At 38.5% G+C, this 19057-nt stretch overlaps 1 long non-coding RNA gene and 1 other non-coding gene across 2 annotated transcripts; one reads left to right on the top strand and one right to left on the bottom strand.

Annotated features, from left to right (window-relative positions):
* Positions 1 to 565: 565 nt before the first annotated feature.
* Trnas-uga (transfer RNA serine (anticodon UGA)) lies at positions 566 to 640 on the top strand. The gene has a single exon. It is a non-coding gene; the product is annotated as a tRNA-Ser (tRNA).
* An 11399-nt stretch (positions 641 to 12039) lies between these two features.
* LOC126428347 (uncharacterized) lies at positions 12040 to 15226 on the bottom strand. Its single transcript, XR_007576824.1, has 2 exons — positions 15072 to 15226; positions 12040 to 12276 (listed from the first exon to the last, which is right to left on the bottom strand). It is a non-coding gene; the product is annotated as an uncharacterized LOC126428347 (long non-coding RNA).
* Positions 15227 to 19057: the final 3831 nt, after the last annotated feature.

Here is a 19057-nt window from a genome sequence, read left to right as displayed (position 1 = left end):
TGCCAGATATGTGGGTGGTGAAAACTTTTTTTTTTTGACAATATCTGTAATTTAGCATGAGTGCACCACACGGCTACAAAACTAGGATGAAATTTTCACTCTGCAGTGGAGTGTGCACTGATATGAAACTTACTGGCAGATTAAAACCGTGTGCCGGACCGAGACTCGAACTCAGGACCTTTGCCTTTCGCGGGCAAGTGCTCTACCCAAGCACGAATCATGCCACGTCCTCACAGCTTTACTACTGCCAGTACCTCGTCTCCTACCTTCCAAACTTAACAGGAGCTCTCCTGCGAACCTTGCAGAATTAGCACTCCTGAAAGAAAGGATATTGCGGAGACATGGCTTAGCCACAGCCTGGAGGATGTTTCCAGAATGAGATTTTCACTCTGCAGCGGAGTGTGCGCTGATATGAAACTTCCTGGCAGCTGAAGGCCTACACTACATGTCTGAAGGGCAACTATAATTAAAACACATTAATACACAATTTTACAAACCAAGAAATTTGGAAGGTAAGTGATGAGGTACTGGCAGTAGTAAAGCTGTGAGGACGGGGCGCGAGTCGTGCTTGGGTAGCTCAGTTGGTAGAGCACTTGCCCGTGAAAGGCAAAGGTCCCGAGTTCGAGTCTCGGTCCGGCACACAGTTTTAATCTGCCAGGAAGTGTCAGCTACAAAACTGTTTTATTTGTCAGTGATACACACCTAATTTTGTACAGGAAGTTAATGTCAGAAATTTTTATGAGATCATAGAAGCTTACACATCAGCAACACTTAGTGAAAAGACCGGTGTCAGAAGCTAAGCATAAACAGATGTAATTTAACGTCACTAGATGAAAAATCCAATGTTATATGGTGTCACAATCAACTGTCAGTCATGGAACAAATCACAGTGGTTAATTGCATGTTCACAGAGTAATTAAGATGAACAAAATGTAACTCACCAAAAAATTGGCAGATGCCAGACTTATTTATCAGAAGAATATTTACTAATTTGGATTAATAAAATAAGAGAAGATTTTTAAAAAGTAAAATGTTCCATTAATGATTTATTCAGTCACCATGACAACATAACTGGAAACGATGAATAAACTCCAGGTTGAGAAGCCGCAAGAAAGGCATTTGCTTTTGTCAGAGGTTTAATCTTACAATTCCAAATAGAATCGAAGCATGCATCCAATAACAACTGTTTGATAATTACAAGGGTAATTTCACAAGAAATCTGATCTTACACAGAACGGGACCAACAATCTTTATTTCAGAATGAGATTTTCACTCTGCAGCGGAGTGTGCGCTGATATGAAACTTCCTGGCAGATTAAAACTGTGTGCCCAACCGAGACTCGAACTTGGGACCTTTGCATTTCGCGGATAAGTGCTCTACCATCTGAGCTACCAAAGCACGACTCACGCCCGGTACTCACAGCTTTACTTCTGCCAGTATCTCGCCTCCTACCTTTCAAACTTTACAGAAGTTCTCCTGCGAACCTTGCAGAACTAGCACTCCTGAAAGAAAGGATATAGCGGAGACATGGCTTAGCCACAACCTGGGGAATGTTTCCAGAATGAGATTTTACACTCTGCAGTGGAGTGTGCGCTGATATGAAACTTCCTGGCAGATTAAAACTGTGTGCCTGACCGAGACTCGAACTCGGGACCTTTGCCCGCGAAAGGCAATCTTTATTTCGTCACACTGTCTGCTGAAAAAAGCAGTCTAGTGCAATATGTACCACCTGCCACGAACCATATTGCAGCTAGAAAACTTGAAATGGATCGTCTTATGCCAGATGAACTAAAAATGCATGTTTTGCGATATTCAGTTTCAAAGTCCAACTTCAGAAATAAAACTGATTTGAAATATTTTAAGTTCCCATTCGCCAGAGAAAAAATTATGATAAATACTACAAGTCCAATGCAAATAGAGTAACGCCATTGTCCTTTCACAGATATTACATGTTCAATACTCATGTTTCATTCTTCTATGGAACAGTATTGAGAAACATTGTTTTATACGAAAATCTTGTAAAGCTCATAGTCTACAGCAATATGTCTTTTAACAATTATTTTATACATTTTAAGTGTATTTTTGTCTTCTGACAGCCTGTGTCCAGTGGAGTCATCAGTATATTGATAAGAACTCGTTAAATTAATGTACAAACATCATGGTGATAAAACAACATTTTCATTGTGTTTGAACTTGAGTTGTATTGTATTAGGCATTCCCTGGTCAGTTCTGTTTCATTCATCAATTGAGAAAAAGTGGAAGGCACACATGGACCACACATGTACATGGTCTCCTGAAGATGGTTAGCACCGCTACCTTTACAATCAGAATAATACTCACTGCCAGCTCGTAAGATGCACTTTAGTTGATTTACTCAGCATTATTTCAGTCCTCGATGACTTATGCTGTAATTGTGATTGTACAAAATCAGGTTTCATAAAAATATATGTCACAGTCATTTAGAATCGAGTGTGGCTCAATATTGTTTATTAGTAGGTATGTGTTGATGCAGAATAAAATATTTAAAGAAAAAAATAGCTTTGCAGAAGAATGGCACTTCGTGTTATTCTGTACATGTTTCAGGGTATCCCGGATGTCTGAGAAGCGACAGTGCACAGAGGATGGGACAAGTAATAAATATGCCCAGCACTGGCACTGCATCATGGTTTTAGGCTGCATCTGATTCACTCATAGAAAGCCCTCAAAGAACTGGCTCTGAATGTATAACTATATTCCATAAAAGAAACCTTCATAAAGGTAGCACAATTAATTATGTGATTTATCAGTTTACTGCAGTCAGACTCCAAGCACACTTCAGAATGACAAAACTTTTCAGCTATACGAAGTGTTATTTCTCATAATTAGGGAAGTGAACTTACACTGCAGGAATGGAGCATATTCCAAGCAGCAAAATAATGCTATCAGTATTCAGTTTGGCAAAATATAATGTGTAACATTAGTGATTAAATTGAAGCAAAAGCCAATATCCAGTAAAATGCAGGAGACACCTACTTATATAATGTTATTGTGGAATTCAGGTCAGGCACACAACATTTTTATTGCCATCCAGACCACATGCGATGATCATTCACTTATTAGTGCAGACCAGTTTGTACTATGCTGGATATGTTTATAAATATGTCAGGGTTCATTTACTGTCTCATGAGGTATGTCTGACATGATCAGCTGGAGCCTTTCATTGAATATGAGCCAGACAAATAATTTGCCAATGTACTCATTTCTGTTCATAATTTCAGCATACATTTTCAACAAGCTTTTGTGACACTTCTGTTCTCAGAAAGAATATGTAAGACACACGTAATGGTGGGAATGAATGGTATTTAGAAAACATTGTTGTTGTAGTGAAAACTTGAGATTGTTTCCTGACATCATTCCACTTCAGGTGAAAGCTGGGATGGTTACTAATAATAGCTCATGATCATCATCCTTTCATTCCCTACACATCAATAGAAATTCTAGTCAGACAGCCACGCGCATTAAAGTGTCCGCCATCAGGACACGGGGAAACGCACCAGTCCCAGATCGAATCCGTCTCGCAGATTAACGATGGGGGCCGGCGTGCCAGGCAGCCTGGATGTGGTTTTTAAGCAGTTTTTCTCATCCACCTTGGCAAATACTAGGTTGGATCCCACATCCCAGCTCAGATACACGATACGCAATCACACTCAAAACGATGTCACATTTGAAAACATGATTACACTAGGAGCAGACTGAAGGGGTACACAGATTTCTCCCATGGAGGGAGCTAGCAAGAGCTTTAATATAACAGTAGTGGACACCAAAAGATACTGAGGAAGATCCCAGCAGAGGGGTCGAAATGTCGAAAATTTTAGAAGAAACATGACGCGGCTTAATAATCCAGAAGATTTTAACTTCAGCTTTAATATTGCTTTGGGAGTGGGTCTCCATCATAATAATACCATGTATATGGGTATTGTTGGTTCTCTGTGAAACTGGAGAAGAACTGTACCCATCCCAACTCAGCACTGACAAGATAAAGGGTACCAAAGTAATATGATGCACTTCATTATTGCCACTAGATGTAAAAGCCTGTTGCACAATTAAATGGCAATGACCTTCTGAATAAATTAAAAAAATTGTAACCAACACATACACAAATGTCATACTAACAAATGTAAATCCACCTGATGATGAAGGTTTAAACCTTTCAAACGCGTCGTGATGATAAATAAACAGTGACTGGTAACAGTAAACTAGTTGTTTCATTTCATGTCAATAACAGTCACGATAAAGCCTAACCTAAAATGTTTGCATTTAAAGTTCCTACTATTGCTAGTCTACTTTGTCCACTATCATTTATTTTATGCCCAAATGACAGAAGTTGTCTACTACTACTGGTGCCTCATTTACTAATCTAATTCCCTCAGCATTGCCTGATTTAATTTGGCTGCAATCCATTACCCTTGTTTTACTTTTGCTGGCGCTGATCTTATAACATTTTCTCCACACATTATCCATTTTTTTCAACTGATCTTCCACTTCCTTTGCAGTTTCTGACAGAATTATGTCATCAGCAAAACTCTCAAAGTCTTTATTTATTCTCCTTGAACTTTAATTCATTTTTCAAATTTTCCCTTGTTTTCTTCACCTCTTCCTCAATGAACACATTGAATAATATCAGGGACAAGCTGTAGCTTGTCCCAGATGTTATTCAATGTGTTCATTGATGTGTCTCACTCCCTTCTCAACCACTACTACTGTTTCATGTCTATCAACTATTATAGCTGCTGTCTGATTTCTGTACAAGTTGTAAATAACTTTTCACTGTTTGTGTTCTATCCCTGCTATCTTCAAAATTTCGATATTCTTAAAAGCTTTCTCTAAACCTAAAAATGCTATAAATTTAAGTTTGCTTTTAAGATAAGCCGCAGGGTCAGTACGGCCTCGCGGTTTCCTACATTTTCTTGAACTCAAACTAATTTTCCCTGAGGTCAATTTCTACACTTTTTCCATTCTTCTGTAAATAATTAGCGTCAGTACTTTGCAACTGTCAAACCAGAGTAACAGGAACATCCTTCCTGATGGCACTCCTGCTGCAAGGCAACAAGACCCTGGTGCACTCCCTGTTCCACACACACACACACACACACACACACACACACACACACACCCAACTTGTATATCTTGCTACCGGCCTGCAACTCCTCACATTATGACGACAGCTGCCACACTGGGAGATGCGGTCTTCTGATGTGAGACCACTGGTTTCTCATCCACACCGACCATGGCCCAGCACCTTATCTTTGCTGCCATTCTGCTTCTCATGTTGACCCTGATGCACTTGCCGGTGGAAAAGTTAACTTTGCCCCACTCACATGTCATTCCCACCACCAGGTTACCTATATAGGAATTTGCCTATATTAAAACTAAACAAATGTTAGACATTTAGAAATCAAACTGAAAAGTCTCCATCTTAAAATCTATCCACTTTGAGCAACTCTGTCAAATACATCCATCTGTCTCTTATTATAGAGTGTCAATCAGGGCAACACAAAAACAAGGGGAGTGTACAGTTCCTGGATGTTAATATTCAGTGACATGATGGACTACATGCTTTCAGTGTATATAGGAAACAGACAACTTCTGATACGGCTACACATAGTGATTCCAGCCAACCTAATGTTTACAAGGATTTAGAAGTTCAGAAGGCATATCTCTTTAGGTCCCAAAGTCCAGTTGATCCAGGCAGGCTGAATTGAAGATAAAAAGAATAATTTACAGTCAATACAAAGAGTCACCCAAAAATCTGATTGTCAGTCTCGTCCAGAGGTGTAGTAAAAATGAAAACTGATAAGATGGAAGATGCTGTCAGCAACATCTTAACTTTTTATGGCAGCATTTCACAAAAATTAGCTAACATTTTTACAGTGCCCAATGTTAAGGTGGTGTTCACAGCTGATAACTCACTGGGACATAGATTACATCATGTTCTGAAGAATATATTTGAATAACTGTGTCAGAACATACATTATAAAATACAGTGCTCATTGTGTGATGCAAAAGACATAAGGCAGGTGAGAAGGAGCTTTAAATTGAGATACAGTAGGCACAAGCATGCCTTTAGACCAAAAAATTTCAGTAGATTCACATTAGCCAATCAAATCGGACACCCAGTAACTGGATTAGGTAAAGTTCTAACTCATTGGTTAAAGGAAAGAACATAGACTAGTTTGAAGAGTTAAAAATTGTTTTGTAAAAAAAGTGGAAAATGTTTTTAATGACACAGTGGCCTGAGCACTCTCTTTAACAGCTTCACTAAAATGCTGTAATTAACTTCAACATAGCTTACAACTGGCCAAAATACCATAATACAACAATCTGTAGAAGATTTACAGAAATATCAATGATATCTTTTTCACTGTTGGCACAGTAACACCTAGTAATCTGAATGTCGCTACCAATTTGGGCCACAGGTATGTCAAGATGTCAATCCAGAGACTCGCAGTAAACACTGTGGCAGTGGGAAAGGACACTCTTCTGGAGAGGGGGGGGGGGGGGGGGGGTGGAGGGATTTGACAGAGCCAGCTAAGCACAAAAGACTGATTTCAGTACAATGCGGAGAATGTTTAGTACGATGTTTATGCAAGTGCATGTACACAGACCTGTTACACATTGAAATCTCTGCATCATAGTACTACAGAACAACACAACAAGAGCAAAACAAAATGCTGCACGCTGTCAATAAAGTGGAGTATTGTGCGGGATTCATTTTCAGCAACAGCAGAAGTGCTGCAGTTGTATCAAGCCATTTCAGATGACTCATTTACCCATTTGGATTGGACTGACACGCCTGCAACATTTCCGCTGCTGCCAAGAATGAATTACTGCATGATCATCCACTTTATAAACAGCCCAAATCATTCTGCTTTAGCTTCCCTTGGGGAATGCTAGAGAACTGTAGTGTGCAATTTCAATGTGTACCAGAACTGCAGATATGTACTGGCAAACAAATAAAAAATATATGAATGCACGGTGTCTGTTCTGCATGTAAAATTCGTAGCTGTGATACATATCATGTAATTGAAGATCGGGGGGAGGGTGGGGGGAAGAAAAGCAAAGGGAAGGAAATAATGACATCAGCTGCATCAGGAATTTATGCAGAATTTTCACTAATGAGTGAAACTGTGTGCCGGATTGGGACTCGAACCCGGGGGATCTCCTGCTTACTAAGCAGTCATGTTAACCACTGCAGCTCTTGAACACAGTGTTTACTGCAAATGCGCGGACTGTCTCAGCATGCTTCCCAGCAGCGTCAATAACTGATTGGCCTTAATGAACAATGAATCCAACACCTGAGCAAATGCACACTTAAGTTCAGTCCGACACACATTGTCACTTGTCGCTGCTGATTCCGCATAAAGTCTCGAGGCAGCTGATATCATTAGTTCCTTCCCTTTCCTTTCTTCCCCCTCCACCTTCAGTTACAAAATAAATGGTTTAACTTAATTTTTTGAGGTGATAATTCAAACTTTATGACTACCCCTCATAGCCTTTGGCATACATCCACAGATGGTGTGCTGTTTATTAGCAAGTCTTCAATCCAGTAACAATACAATATTCCATAAGCGCTTTTCTTTTTCACACGACAACAGTGTGGAACTGAAGCAACGTCACAGGACACAGCATGAATGTGGGTGTCACTATGTACTGGATGACAGAGTTTTATAGGTCTGCTGTTTGTAAAATTCGTGAGAATTTGCGAAGAAAATAATTCTTGTTCTCCAAAAAGGTCATAATACAGTAGCTTAAAACATATTTCCTACTTCTACAACTGACTGATGTCAGCAAATGTAACTTATTGTCTTGTGTATATGCCTCCCTGACAACACTTGTTGGAATGAGAATAATCAGTGACTTTTCCCAATTGCTTGGAATCATTTTTGTTTCAGTGACCTTTAATGAAATGTACGTAGCAGGGGAGTGTGTTCTAAATAACGTAAATAAAACAGCAGAAGTACTCCATCACGTCCAGTTGCCTTTCCTTTGTTGGATGATTTCAGTTTTCATCTGAGAGAACTTGTGTGTCAATTGTACCTCTTGAGCATTGTCATTTCCTTCTGTAAATTTACTTCTGTGAGACTTAACATGGATGGCTTTGTACGTCAGCTAAGGAGCTTGAAGCAAGTATGTTCAGAAAATCAATAAATGGGCAAGAAGTCTTGCTCAAACTGAATATCCAACCCTCACACCTGTTAATGTTACAACCTCCAGAATGAAGACAGGCTGATCGGCTGTGTGGGTACAGTCACCAGCTCAAGACAATAGCTATCACTAGAAGAAGTCAGTGTGGAAAGAGAGAAATTGTATTGTGAATCCAGCTAAGTTTGTGGGTCTGTACACAAGGAACTGACCAATCTTCACCTTACAACTTGTTCACTTGACCAAGAAAATTATGTCTCAAGATTATCTTTGCCCCCTCATGAACCATGGACCTTGCCGTTGGTGGGGAGGCTTGCGTGCCTCAGCGATACAGATAGCCGTACCGTAGGCGCACCCACAACGGAGGGGTATCTGTTGAGAGGCCAGACAAACGTGTGGTTCCTGAAGAGGGGCAGCAGCCTTTTCAGTAGTTGCAAGGGCAACAGTCTGGATGATTGACTGATCTGGCCTTGTAACAATAACCAAAACGGCCTTGCTGTGCTGGTACTGCGAACGGCTGAAAGCAAGGGGAAACTACAGCCGTAATTTTTCCCGAGGGCATGCAGCTTTACTGTATGATTACATGATGATGGCGTCCTCTTGGGTAAAATATTCCGGAGGTAAAATAGTCCCCCATTCGGATCTCCGGGCGGGGACTACTCAAGAGGATGTCGTTATCAGGAGAAAGAAAACTGGCGTTCTACGGATCGGAGCGTGGAATGTCAGATCCCTTAATCGGGCAGGTAGGTTAGAAAATTTAAAAAGGGAAATGGATAGGTTGAAGTTAGATATAGTGGGAATTAGTGAAGTTCGGTGGCAGGAGGAACAAGACTTCTGGTCAGGTGACTACAGGGTTATAAACACAAAATCAAATAGAGGTAATGCAGGAGTAGGTTTAATAATGAATAGGAAAATAGGAATGCGGGTAAGCTACTACAAACAGCATAGTGAACGCATTATTGTGGCCAAGATAGATACGAAGCCCACACCTACTACAGTAGTACAAGTTTATATGCCAACTAGCTCTGCAGATGACGAAGAAATTGAAGAAATGTATGATGAAATAAAAGAAATTATTCAGATTGTGAAGGGAGACGAAAATTTAATAGTCATGGGTGACTGGAATTCGAGTGTAGGAAAAGGGAGAGAAGGAAACATAGTAGGTGAATATGGATTGGGGGACAGAAATGAAAGAGGAAGCCGCCTGGTAGAATTTTGCACAGAGCACAACATAATCATAACTAACACTTGGTTTAAGAATCATGAAAGAAGGCTGTATACATGGAAGAACCCTGGAGATACTAAAAGGTATCAGATAGATTATATAATGGTAAGACAGAGATTTAGGAACCAGGTTTTAAATTGTAAGACATTTCCAGGGGCAGATGTGGACTCTGACCACAATCTATTGGTTATGACCTGTATATTAAAACTGAAGAAACTGCAAAAAGGTGGGAATTTAAGGAGATGGGACCTGGATAAACTAAAAGACCCAGAGGTTGTACAGAGATTCAGGAAGAGCATAAGGGAGCAATTGGCAGGAATGGGGGAAATAAATACAGTAGAAGAAGAATGGGTAGCATTGAGGGATGAAGTAGTGAAGGCAGCAGAGGATCAAGTAGGTAAAAAGACGATGGCTACTAGAAATCCTTGGGTAACAGAAGAAAAATTGAATTTAATTGATGAAAGGAGAAAATATAAAAATGCAGTAAGTGAAACAGGCAAAAAGGAATACAAACGTCTCAAAAATGAGATCGACAGGAAGTGCAAAATGGCTAAGCAGGGATGGCTAGAGGACAAATGTAAGGATGTAGAGGCCTATCTCACTAGGGGTAAGATAGATACCGCCTACAGGAAAATTAAAGAGACCTTTGGAGATAAGAGAACAACTTGTATGAATATCAAGAGCTCAGATGGAAACCCAGTTCTAAGCAAAGAAGGGAAAGCAGAAAGGTGGAAGGAGTATATAGAGGGTCTATACAAGGGCGATGTACTTGAGGACAATATTATGGAAATAGAAGAGGATGTAGATGAAGATGAAATGGGAGATATGATACTGCGTGAAGAGTTTGACAGAGCACTGAAAGACCTGAGTCGAAACAAGGCCCCCGGAGTAGACAATATTCCATTGGAACTACTGACGGCCGTGGGAGAGCCAGTCCTGACAAAACTCTACCATCTGGTGAGCAAAATGTATGAAACAGGCGTAATACCCTCAGACTTCAAGAAGAATATAATAATTCCAATCCCAAAGAAAGCAGGTGTTGACAGATGTGAAAATTACCGAACTATCAGCTTAATAAGTCACAGCTGCAAAATACTAACACGAATTCTTTACAGACGAATGGAAAAACTAGTAGAAGCCAACCTCGGGGAAGATCAGTTTGGATTCCGTAGAAACACTGGAACACGTGAGGCAATACTGACCTTACGACTTATCTTAGAAGAAAGATTAAGGAAAGGCAAACTTACGTTTCTAGCATTTGTAGACTTAGAGAAAGCTTTTGACAATGTTGACTGGAATACTCTCTTTCAAATTCTAAAGGTGGCAGGGGTAAAATACAGGGAGCGAAAGGCTATTTACAATTTGTACAGAAACCAGATGGCAGTTATAAGAATCGAGGGGCATGAAAGGGAAGCAGTGGTTGGGTAGGGAGTGAGACAGGGCTGTAGCCTATCCCCGATGTTATTCAATCTGTATATTGAGCAAGCAGTAAAGGAAACAAAAGAAAAATTCGGAGTAGGTATTAAAATTCATGGAGAAGAAATAAAAACTTTGCGGTTCGCCGATGACATTGTAATTCTGTCAGAGACAGCAAAGGACTTGGAAGAGCATTTGAATGGAATGGACAGTGTCTTGAAAGGAGGATATAAGATGAACATCAACAAAAGCAAAACAAGGATAATGGAATGTAGTCTAATTAAGTTGGGTGATGCTGAGGGAATTAGATTAGGAAATGGGGCACTTAAAGTAGTAAAGGAATTTTGCTATTTGGGGAGCAAAATAACTGATGATGGTCGAAGTAGAGAGGATATAAAATGTAGGCTGGCAATGGCAAGGAAAGCGTTTCTGAAGAAGAGAAATTTGTTAACATCCAGTATTGATTTAAGTGTCAGGAAGTCATTTCTGAAAGTATTTGTATGGAGTGTAGCCATTTATGGAAGTGAAACATGGACAATAAATAGTTTGGACAAGAAGAGAATAGAAGCTTTCGAAATGTGGTGCTACAGAAGAATGCTGAAGATTAGATGGGTAGATCACATAACTAATGAGGAAGTATTGAATAGGATTGGGGAGAAGAGAAGTTTGTGGCACAACTTGACCAGAAGAAGGGATCGGTTGGTAGGACATGTTCTGAGGCATCAAGGGATCACCAGTTTAGTATTGGAGGGCAGCGTGGAGGGTAAAAATCGTAGAGGGAGACCAAGAGATGAATACACTAAGCAGATTCAGAAGGATGTAGGTTGCAGCAGGTACTGGGAGATGAAAAGGCTTGCACAGGATAGAGTAGCATGGAGAGCTGCATCAAACCAGTCTCAGGACTGAAGACCACAACAACAACAAGATTATGGAAAAAGCATGACGGCATGTCTTGTGGTTTTTGGAAAAAGGCCCTTTGAAGAGGTTGTTCCTACGGACAATCTGGTTTCCTTTAGTCACTGCCAAATGATGTTAAGTGATACAAGAAAAGGTCAAAACTCAGAGCTGAAAAGTAATAAAATGCAGAACTTGCAATGAATTGGGGAGGAAGACCTTTTCGTCCTCCACGCCACAAGTCAGTTACTGTAATGTGAGTTCTATACATGTATAATTTTCAAGAGGCAATACTGAATAAGTCAGTTCATGCACAGACTGAATTTACATGAAATAAATAATTATATTTATGAAAGTATATGAGTAAGGATACAAACAATACTTAAAACAAAGTTTCATGTAAATACATAACATTCACTACACATCTTACTAAGAAGATAATTGCAGATAAAGATATAGCCTATGCTTAAGGTTTTAACATAAATGACACAAACTGCAATTTGTTGATGTCATCTCCCCATCTCTTCTCTCACTGTTGCTGATGTCGCTCTTGAGCTCCACTCGCGCACGTGAAACAAACAAGATAAATCATCAGCAGAGCAAAGTGCTTGCAAAATAACTCTCATAATAATATAATTTCATCTTCTGATTTGCTTATTAGTACACCCTTCTACAGAGCAAAAAGTCATGACCAGGCAACATTTAAATGAATCAGTATAACAAAAAACCAGTCCAAAATTGCAAATTTTACTTTTTTTATCTGCTCAATGGCTTTAGCTCCAGGCCAAGATCTATTTTCAAATCGTAACATAGTCAAAAGTGGCATTTCTGAAGATATAAAATACATGCCAAAAATGTGCAACGAAAAGTTAGAGTGCATAACTGTTGATTGCACATTTTTGACATGGGTTTCACATCTTCAGAAATAATATTTTTGACTATGCTACGATAATTTGAAAATGGGTCTCGTCCTGGAACTGGTCATCAAGTGAATAAAAAAAATTAAACTTTGCAACTTTGGACTAGTTTTTCATTGTACTGATTAACAGAAGTTGCTGACCCACAGCTACTCCAGCATGCTGGAAATTCGTAAATTTGAATGAATTCTTGAAAAGTGCGCCAAGCTGATTACATACTTACTTTGCATGCAGCTTAAGCAAGAACATAAGTCAATTAATGTATAGTGATAACAGTCAATATGATAATTATCTTCAGAAATAATGCTGTAGCCCTGAACATTGTAATTTACCATGAATGGGCAGTTTACTTTAAAAAATGAGGTACATTACAGGTATTTTAATACTTTTAATCCTCTGAATTTATTTCTGCACAAGTGCCTTGGTATACTTAAATTCATTCTCCTATAATTTTAAAACTCTGCATGTATCCACTCTTGCTGTCAAGCATCAAATTGATAAAAACATGAATATTTTGGATTAATATGACCAAATTGCATACCGTATTAGGTAAAACTAGAGAGATTCGAGCTGATAAGGAGGCTTACCAGCTATCATTCTTCCCATGAAACATTTGCGACTGGAAGAGGAAAGGGTCGATTGACAGTAGTACATGGAGTACACTCCGCCATAGACGCTATGGTGACTTTTGGAATATAGATGTAGGTGTAGCAATGCATCTACATCAACTATTTGGAACATTTTGCTCATTATAAATACAATTCTGGTATTTGAAATTTGTTACACTGAACTTCTGTGAGAACTGAGACGGCAAATTCAACAGAGTTTTTTCATGTAAGTTTTTGTTTTTGCTTGCATTGTCATTAATTTTAGCCTATGTACTTCTATTAACAGATAGGGCATTTTCATGAGGTATTTTATCTGTCCTTTCCGTATTACATGCCCATATTCCTTTATATTATTAACTGAATAAAACAGGCTACAACATGGCACATAATTTGACAACGTGGTTTCAAATAGAATGGCTTGCACCAGAATATTTATTCCCTTACTCTTACTGTATAAGTGTGTCAAAAACATACACAGTCACTTCCTCATCTACAACTTCCACATAATGGTCCTAACACTGAATTCTGTAATATATACTGCAGTTCATCATCTTCAACTATTCAGAATATACATTTCTTATTATGTTACCAACATTGTGTTATTGTTCTCATAAAGGAATTACTTAAACAAAACAAGCATAAACAACTTTTCTCACTAGACAGTTACAGATATAACACAGAATACCATGAAGTGCAGTCAGCCTATTTAAAAATGTTGACAGAACATGAAAACATTGCAGATGTTATCCCGTTTTCTGTTGGTTTTTATTGTGCACAGAAGCTGTGCTCCTTAAAATAGGAAACTTAATAAATGAAATTTGTCTGGTTCTTCATCAGTTTATATTTGATGCCTCCTTATCATAGAAGTAACAACACTGAACACAAGCTATACAGCTGCAAGCCCTTTCTGAAAACTAAATTAAAATGGATTTCAATATATATTAAATAATTTGAATAGAGGGTAAAACTATGGTCCCTGATACAATCAACATTGTTCAGCAACCTAAGTATACCATATAAAGGTATGTGTGTCTACCACATATGAAACCTACAAGAAAAACAAATTACCGTTTATAGGGGAAACTTAATAACACTGCTTCATATAGACGGCTATAATATGAGCAGATAATCCCTGGATAGGAAATACCATTAGCTAGTATTTTTAAGCAATGTACAGGTCTTAGTGAAGTTATATGTGATTTAGGCTTTCTATGGAAAGAGGTTGGTCAAGAAAATCAGGTAATAATTCGTAGGTGTGCTGTCACTGTAAACTGCAGTTCAAGAGTTAAAGTGTCAATATTCTAAAAAAGTTATCATCCAAAACGTGTGTGGTGTATCACACGTGCTCGAGGTACTTAACATATAAAATTATTATGTTCAGTTATTACTCCTTAATTAATCGGGTTACTCTGTACTTTTACCCCGAATACATTTTTTGTTTCTAGTTTTAGGCTCTGAGTATCTCACTATATATACCATTACATACTTACTACATCCGTTCATTTGTAAAATAATAAACATTTGCAAAAAAATAATATGCTTTCCATTACACTGTTTGCACTACTTACGTGAATTACAAAATAAATTTTAAAGAACCGGAATTTGCATGTACTAAATACGCTTATTTACCGAAAACGAACGAAATGAGCCAATTGTCACATTTTAAATGGCGCGCCCTTTCTTATATTTCAACCGGGGAATTAATATGGTTTCTCGTAAATGAGGTCTCCCAGGCTCTTAATACAGACGTTTTATGCGATATTTGAGAGGCTGTGAGTTGGAAAATTGCCGAGACCGATCATAATTTGTAAGCTGTTGGAATCGACTTACAAACTTAATGTGATAGGGCGACATCTTGGACCCGATTTGATAGCGACCTCTGTGAATGAGTATTCATCTCTCAAACATTGGTAAATACTGCTATGGCAGATGGGCTCCAATTCTGTGACCTCCATGTTGCATCGGACGCATCATGGATCCGTGTTAAGCACCGCAGTGCATTGTGGGATTTACGGAAGGAAACCATATTTTTCGTATCACATATGTGAAAATATTCTGGAGGGAAAGTTGTATTTACGATGGTTTACGCGTTTGTGTACGTGCTCGAATAGGAACGAACTATAACCAGCAAAATATGTGTGTTTATAAACAAAGTGCGTGATTCTGTAGTGCCACGTATAAGATAGGAAGGTTAAAAACACAAGTGAATTCGCACAGGTGTTGAAGGGTTTCCGTGTGTTGGTGACATTGGTGCCAAAACAACAGTGAGAATTGTGGAGTGCTAAACTTCAGTGCTGTTGAATTTAAAGTGTAATGTCAAGAAGGAAATACGTCCTAGGAAAGGATTTATATGCATCAGAAACGACATGCAGGTCTGTGTTTATACTCATTACTTAATGTAGATTGTTTCTATACATATTGCTTACTACCGTAAGACTAAAATACAGCCTCTTCTGATACCATATCTCAGCAGTAAAACACCGTTTTATAGTAGTATTCATCCACTTCAGCACCTAATTTGCTGTAGTGTTCGGTGCTAACCGTCAAAGTATACTTGATTTTCTCTTTAAATCCGTATACGGGCTTAATCGTTTTTTGTTCACCTGTCATTTTGGAAGTGTGGCTACCTGTACTTAAAGCGAACTGAATTAATGGTGCATATGTTTTGATTATATTGCGCCTTTGGCGCTAATTTATTACTATTACAGGGAAGGTTTGCAATCATCGTTTTAGGGCAGATGTCTTTCTCGTTTCATTTGAAAGTGGTCGTGTAACTAAGCCAGACTATCGGTAAAGGAAACATGACGTGGTCAGAGTAATTCGTTTGTATCTTTCGTGTTATTTGACAGTACCTTTAATCTTCCTAAAATCTGATTGTTCTCAGTAGCAAAATTACTTTGCGACCGCTTCTAATATCACTGCAACTACAGTCTGTTAATTATCAGAGATGACGTTGGCTAGCACCTGGAATTTTTTGCACATACAGAAATTGTTTTAAAACCCCATGATTTCAAAGTAAACTGCTGTATGCTTTTCAGAACGTATAAACACTGCATAGAGTATTCAGCTTTTATCTGTGATGTAACTGATGTATGCTTGTGTATACGCCACTCTGATACTGCTGCTTGACTACCGTTAATGTCAGTAAAACAAAAATGTTTTGTTAAGAGTATCATTATGGTTACAAATTTTTGTTAAACTGTTTTTGAGGCATCATCCAGCGCGTGTAACGTCAGTGATGCAGACATACTTTCAACGACACAATTCATACATCCAATATTCGTGTAGAGTTTGCGACAGTTGTGAAAACGTAAAATTTTAATTTGGCGTATAAAACAGTGCCTTAGGTTTATGTGATAACACAGCTCAGTTGAAATGTAACGTAGAAATTAGTATGTAAATTAGGTGACAGATCTAATGCAGTTAATTAAAAAGTTGACCGATTCTTTTAATACAAATTATATGTAAAATACACGACGCTATATTATCTCATTTCGGTAAAAAAAAAAGAGCATTTTCGACGCTGTAGAGGTGTTCGAGGAGTTGAGATCGTCGGAAACCGAGGCAATTAAATGACAGAGTTCATTAAGTCAACTTTACAGTTTATAATAGGCCTACCGAGATTTTTTAATTTATTTATTTCTAAATCTCCTGTTATATTTGTGTAATTCAACATTCATTGTTGAATTGCTTAAATTAGATGTAATTGTCAGTTATACCTATATGTCAAACTTCGTCGTCTGATAACTGTTAAATACCTCTTGGACCACAAAAATAGCCACGAGAGTGCAATGGTATGCACTGTTAAGATTCCTCTTCTGATAAGTCAGATTTATAGTATTTAGACATTTAAGAAAAAAAAGCAAGTTTGGGCGATATTTTACTTTAAGTTCGGTTATACTGGATTTAGCTCTGTAATCGCGTCATCAAATGTGCTATTATTATTTTCCTTGTAAGTGATAACTATGAATACTGCCAACTGCTGCACTAAACAATTTACATATTGTTGTATTGTCCAGTGGCTTACAGTATTCAACTAATGCCGCTTATTTACGTTTTTAAAGATAGTATCTCTGTGTCGTTAAACCCCATTTCTGAATGAACAGCAGCAGTCTCCCAGAGTGCAGTTAAAACATGAGTAATAAAAATTTTATTAGTAACATCAGAGGAGGGAAAATCTTGATTGGAAAGGCTCTGATGCTACTTTAAAGTAGAAATAAAATAGCTTTAACATTTGGATAGATATATACTTCATGTTCCATAGATCCACTAAGACGAAATCAACCAAGGATCTTAGAAATCACATAAAACAAAAATGAATAACACATATTTGCAAAACTAAAAATTAAAAGAAATAGATATGCTAAGATTACATCGACAAAGTCTAAGTGAAATATAATAGTCTTAAAGAACGTTGAATAAGCAGTGAAAAATCTGAAGTACATTTTTATTTAAGAGCTAATACCAAACACAAACATGCAGAAATATATTGCTCAGAAGTACATGAGATAATTTTAAGACTGCAGAAGGCAGATTGTACTTAATATACGCTTTATTTGATGTCGTTGGTGATAGACATCGGCACGCCACTTTGTTATATTAACACTTTCACCAGTGGACTATAAAGAGTTGGCCACCTTCAGGGGTTTGTATTTCATTACTAGAACTTTTGGTGACTGCTGGCAGGGTACTGAAAACATGTTTTCCGGAACGGATCCGTTGGACTGAAACAGAGATACATTACTTATCACGAATTTCATTAAGAACTAAATGTAGCTACTTGAACGCTGTAATTAATATTCCCAGGTTGTACACAACATTGCTGAATTGAAACACAATTAGTATTACACGCTTTTTGTTTACACATTTCCAGTGCTCCAGCAAAATTTTCGTAGCGTTTAACCTTGTCTCTACAAATACATTTTATTGTGACAGTGTCAATTTTTCAGTGTGCTACATGTCAACATGTACCGTTTGCATCATTGTTTTTAATTTTTCTACTCTATACTAAATACTAAATTTTAAATTATTGCCGCAGCGGACATAAGTAAAAGACTGCAGGATGAGGAAAAAAATGCATTCGTATCCTTAGCCAGGTAATGAACACTTACGGCTTGAAAACTCTTGCCATCCCCCTAGTAGTTCCTAAACAGCACTTTAACTCAGGCGACTTTTTTGCTACCTCTCAGATAACTGTTACCAAGCGGACCTGCGAAGTTACTGCTGTGATGAGAAGTTTAAACGATTTATTTCGTTTGTTATGTCATTTACGTTTGTTTCTGTGATAATACCGTGCGCCATCACTAAAATGTGCAACACGGAATAGAGTAATGCAAAAACTCTCGGATACAAAAGTATTTCGATCGGGTTGCATTCACTACTGGAACAGCTCAGTACAGTGGCGTCGTGCTGCCACATTGCATTCTGTGAAACTATACGTTCGAATACGCCACTTCCGTGCCAAGCTGCACCGACCGATCGCCATGTCGTCCCCAGCCGAAAGGTGTCATTGGAGGCAGATATGGAGAGGCATGAAGGCAGCACACCGCTCTCCCGGCAGTTGCTACTTTTCGTGAGCGGATCCGATACTTTCATAGCTTCTTAGTTGGACTCAAAAGGGCTGAGTGCACTCCATTAGACAACAGCGCGTAATCTTCGATGATCTGACGGGAACCGGTGCTACCATTACGACAAGGCCGTTGGCAGTGAACCGGCACACGAGGTGCATATCTCCCAACTCTTCATGTGTAAACTTATCCATACTGCTGCTATTTATCACTTTTAACGAACACATAACATAGCTGGGAAACGAACCG

Source organism: Schistocerca serialis, chromosome 12 (assembly GCF_023864345.2).
Source record: "Schistocerca serialis cubense isolate TAMUIC-IGC-003099 chromosome 12, iqSchSeri2.2, whole genome shotgun sequence".
NCBI lineage: Eukaryota > Metazoa > Arthropoda > Insecta > Orthoptera > Acrididae > Schistocerca > Schistocerca serialis.
This window is presented reverse-complemented; position numbering and strand designations above follow the sequence as displayed.